Below are 5,458 nucleotides of genomic sequence, written 5' to 3' on the forward strand. Positions count from 1 at the left end.
ACTTTGCTGATATTTCAGCAAAGATTGTCATTAGGTACCGTATAGAAAAATACATTTTAAGATACCATTACAGTAACTTAGTTGAATGGTGAAATCAAACACAAAATTTAATTGTTTATAATCAGCATTCAACTATAAGTTACTGTAGTGGTATCTTGAAATCTATTTTTCTATAATGACAATCTTTGCTGAAATATCAGCAAAGTCATGTGCATTAGGCTATCATTTCATAACAATACGGTACTTCACTTTTTATTAATACAAAATATTGTTTATAATATTATTTCAGAGAAAATCAAGAGCCGGATATCATAATATGTGATCGAAATCTGCAGAATACAGTTTCTGAGTGATTGAACTGTCGTCGCTATGAAAAATAGAAAACGCTAGTTTAAAACTTCCCGCTCATTCCAGTCCACCCAATAGCGCTACTTCGCGCTAACTTTTTATCCAATGAAATTTCAAATGTGCAAATAATATGTAGTAATGGTGTAGCCTACAATTCAAAACTTCCCATAATTTATATTCCTGAATTATAATGGGTTTTCAAGTCCTCAGGCGAGCAGGAAAAAGATTTTATAGGTAATTCCACAAAAAATGATTACATGACAGTTTCTGTAAGTACGGTATCTACGTTAATTAATGAAAAGGACCGCTCGACTGATTCCAAACCATTTTTGGTTTCAAATAATATGGTTAATTGCTCTTTTCAATCTAATACGTCGTTTTTGATCAACTTCACAGGAGATATAATAAATTTATCATCTCCAATAAAAAGGATCAACTTTAATCTCTTTCATCTTCTAAAATCATCTCAACAAAAAATGAGGTCTGGGCGTATGGAATACATCCCCCTTCCCCGACGTTGACCAGTGCCTGTTTTTGACCCGAACAATATGGTACAGTAATCCTATGCTTAATAAACACAACTAAGGGCCATGCCACATGAGTAATATTTTCAGTCGGCACGACAGACAGGAAGCTGTCCGATTGGCAGATAGGGTTTGCGTTCGGGAATTGGCCTGATAATCAGCCAATCGGAGATATTTCTGCCTTGCCGACTTGTTTCAAACGCTTCGTTAGGCTTAGCCCTAACTCTATTTGGTCAACTACGGTAAGCATAGGCGGCAACTCGGTAACACATAAAAATTGTCAACTATCAACATTATGTTGACTACAGCACCTTTGTGTTTTCATTATGATAGGTAATCGATATTTCTACATCTCATCAAACACTGTGTCAGAAGTAACTTAAAGATGCGTTTACACCAAAGTTATTAACTTAATCCTTATAGATTCTATTAGATTGAACATAACTTATCATACACATGATGAACATTATAAGTGAAGTCAAGATTTGTCAAGTTCCGTTTCAATCTAATAGAATCTATACCGGTAAGGATTAAGTTATTAACTTTGGTGTGAACGGAGCTTAAAGCATTCCTTATTTCTCTTAATTATTTTACTTTCTATATTTCCTTAATATTTTATTCAACGATTAATTTATCCAGCTGATAATGCTTTAATTTTGGTTGTAAACTAAAGTAACATCCAGTAGCTTTAATTAACAAGGCTAATTTCGATCAAGACCAACATATTCGTCACTATGGCCCAATGAAAATCGGAAATTTATGTATGGCCATATATCGAATATAGAATAAAATATACGTTCTAATTGGAGTCGCATTTTTCTATGTTTGTACGTGATTGTGGGTTGTACTGTATTTTATTGGTTGAAATTTAGCTTGAGTACCGTACCGTAGTAGGAAATAACAATATTTTCTGTTCTATCCTCTATGGTAGTACAATAGAAAGATGTAGGCCTGATAATAAATGTTATTCTATTTCTCTTTACTATTATTAGTAAGTACGCGAGTATAGTAGTTCGTAGTGGAAGAAGTACAGTTGGAGTGAAGCATCAGAACAATGCTCAACGAATAATAATTGTCTTGTAGGCGAATATGTCTTTACTCATACTTCATAATTAAATACCAAATTTGGTTTTGGAAATACAAATGCTTCTGCAACTACGATTATTGACAAGTAAATAGAACAAATGCTGTAGTTTTTGTAAGTTATGATGGATTCGTTGAAGAATCATACGATAGAATCATCTTCTAAATTACATTCAGACTCTTTTTGAAACAATAGTAGTGTTAATACAATGTTCTAAAACTAAATGGATAAACCGTATACAATGGATAAAAAAATATAAAATGTGACACTAACTTGAAAAAGAAACCTTTTATTTCAAAGACTTCTACTATGGAACAGCTAGTGCTTTATTACAATAATGTACAATAGGCCTACGTAGGGTAACTAGTAGAAAAATGCACTATGATACAGGAATAACAAATTCCAATTCAAATCAATCTTATTCCATTTGAATGGTATCACATTTACTCTTGAGTGCAGGATTCGAAGGTTTAATAGATATGATCCCAATCAAGGTAACCGCCTTCAAAAGTCTTTCGCCATCATAAGCCAGTCTTCTATGTGCCTGTAGAATGTTGTAAAATGTCAGAAATTGTCCTGCAAAACATTAAGAAATCATTTAATAAAATAAGTTTGTATTTATTGCTGAATGAGCTATTTTTATGAAATAGTATAAGTAACAATATTATTTTCATTGGGTATTAGTAGTGCTGACATCAAAACTGAATTTTGAAGCTCAAGTGAAGGATAACTCTGAGAAGGCGAGGCGAATCTGAGGTTGAACTTGGCATGGAGAGGCATTTTTAATAATGCTAAGGTAGACTTTCCAGCTAAATGTAAATGGTTTAAAGCTTGCGAAAGGGCTGTACTGTGTCACGGAGCTCAGGTATGGGATTACAGGCATATTACAATGTAAGTTACTAGGTTATTTTTAGGCTCATGGTTCAAACTGGTAAGGCAGGACAAAATACCTTATTTGATGGAAATGATTAATTTATTTGAGATAAGATGTTTGTAATTTGTTTAAGTTCCTTTTATTTGTATTCCTTAATCTGAGTTGTTACTATCGCATTAGGTATGATTTTCATGGGAGAACATTGTGTTGGTAATTTTATTTGATAAATATATATGAGCTTTTGTTCGGAATTAATAAAATTTGATTTTTAGATAATAATTTGTTCTACGCATTTGTAAGATTTGTGTTTGACTGAAAAAAAAATTATTATTGAATTTTTCCGGCTAGCGATTGTTCAATCAAGCTGTAAATTGTATGAGTTTTCATATATAATATATATATATATATATATATATATATATATATATATATATATATTGTATTGTGTAATCTTGAATAATAAAGCATTCTTTCTATTTATTCTATTCTATTATCTATAATGCAAAAGTTTTCGCTAATGTGCGATGCACAAATTTTCTGTCCTAATGTCAGTACAACCAGTTTGAAAAAGCAAAGCTAGTAAAAGCAAAGCAAATCTCAGTATAGTGATATGTAATTTTTGAATAGAATGATTTATCATTCAAACCTATTTGTATACATTATTAGAAATTTAAAAGCCTAGAGATTGCAATAAAAATTCAAGTAAAATTTGAGTTGACAGGTTGTTGAGGAAGCTGAAAAACTTTGAAATTCGATAAATTGGAAGAAATTAATGTAAAATAGTGGGAAGTAATTTTAGCCAATAAACCTCACATGTTAATGTCAGCAGAACTTACATTATAATAAAACAGGAAAAAATAAAAAATCGTAAATTATGTATAATATGTAACTTGAGACAAAAATTACCGCTTCCCATGCTTGAATCTGTATAATCAGAATGCTTGAATCTTAATATTCATTGAAGTGATTTGAAACAAATTTTTCTTCATCACAATATATGGGCAATGCTCAACCATTTGCATCAGGCAAATGCCTAAAATTGCATGATGTCCCATAATTTAAAATGTCAATAGTCAAGAAATCACATTGAATCATGAAATAGTTAACATATTTCAAGAAATTATTTCGATCCTCAAAGCTTTTCAATTACTTGATAATAGGAGTAAAATGAATGCTTTGATTACTGCGACCTTCCTTGGTGAACGGGTCCGACCACATTATGACAGAGATGTTCTTGAGAATTGAATAGGTTCCTGGATTCATGGATTTGATAGCTTTTACCACAGCTAAACAGTCGGCAAGTTGATTTCACCTCCTTCTTCCGCTTTTATGATGCAGTACAATAGGTTCACCTGGAATCAAAATAATGGACAAAATCAGAAATCATATTATAGTGTAATTTAGTATTGTAATTATGCTTTATTTGGAAAAGTAAATTATGCATTTTCTCCTGTAGGAGGCGAGTTAATAGTATGTAGCACACCGACTAAATTGTCATCACATTGATATTTCGCACGATGATGTAAGTTCATGAGACTATGTTCTATGATTATCACCCGTTAGATGCACTAAAATTTACACTTCGATCTCCATTTACACCCCTAAAAGATTATGGTTGTTTCAGACGACTGGTTAAAGCATACAGATGCTTGCAACGCACTCTTAACCTCTGTGCAACACGACACTATTCTGTGGTCTACAGATGAAGCATATTTTCACGTCTCCGGATCAGTAAATACAGGAAGTGCAGATCCAGTCGACCATACAGTAGTAAGCCATTCCTTAATGGCGTCGCATAGGTTCATCAGAAAGCCAGTCATGATGATTCAAACCAAACCACCTAAAAAAGGTTTAAAAGTTGCATTTTTCAGCGTTTTGCTTCCACGCTCATGTCTTGAAAACAATGCATTCAACCGACATAACTAACTATTCAAAAATGAAGCTTGATACATTCTCTACACTTTTTGTTTAGTGAAATTTTGTGATATACCCAACAGTTCCCCAGATATTCGCTCTTGAAGGTGTGTAATTGTTAAAGTAACAGGTTTTTATCCAATGTTTTGCTCTTTCAGGGCTTATAACTCTCCAATAATGCATCATATAATGGGGACTTTTGATATGTTCTCCTCCTAACTAGTCTCAACAAATCTGATACGTCAAAAATGTTGTTTAAAACATTCCCTCCAAATTCCTTTGTCAATTGGTCTATTGTTGCAAAAATGGATATTTAACACTCAAAACTAAAGCTGCTGCAAAAGGTGTAGAGAAATTCGTAAAAGTGTGAAATTATACATCAAATTGAGGAGAATTTAATGCTCTATAAGCTCATAATCAACATGGATTTTTCCCATCGATTTTTAAAAATTTATAAGAGCAAAAATAGAAAATCTGGTGTGGCGCACTCACACAACTTTCCTTGCTGTTATGAAAATTTATCACCTGACGCTAGTGTTACCGCGCATCGCAAGTCTACTATGCAAAGATCTAAGCCAGCTGGTGACAGGACTATAAAGCTGGAGACTCACGAGGTCTGCTATCTCTTCATAGTGAATGATTTAATAGAATCAACAGTTGCCAACAGTTTGCAATTGAAATAATAACATTTTCTCGAATTTCGAGCTTATTTTA

The 5,458-nt window shown here is 32.7% G+C and overlaps 1 long non-coding RNA gene across 1 annotated transcript; it reads left to right on the forward strand.

Moving 5' to 3' along the window:
- Nucleotides 1-2,528: 2,528 nt before the first annotated feature.
- LOC120356484 lies at nucleotides 2,529-3,154 on the forward strand. The gene is made up of 2 exons (XR_005574051.1): nucleotides 2,529-2,859; nucleotides 2,944-3,154. It is a non-coding gene; the product is annotated as an uncharacterized LOC120356484 (long non-coding RNA).
- Nucleotides 3,155-5,458: the final 2,304 nt, after the last annotated feature.

Source organism: Nilaparvata lugens, unplaced genomic scaffold (genome assembly GCF_014356525.2).
Source record: "Nilaparvata lugens isolate BPH unplaced genomic scaffold, ASM1435652v1 scaffold6881, whole genome shotgun sequence".
In the NCBI taxonomy this organism is placed as follows: Eukaryota; Metazoa; Arthropoda; class Insecta; order Hemiptera; family Delphacidae; genus Nilaparvata; species Nilaparvata lugens.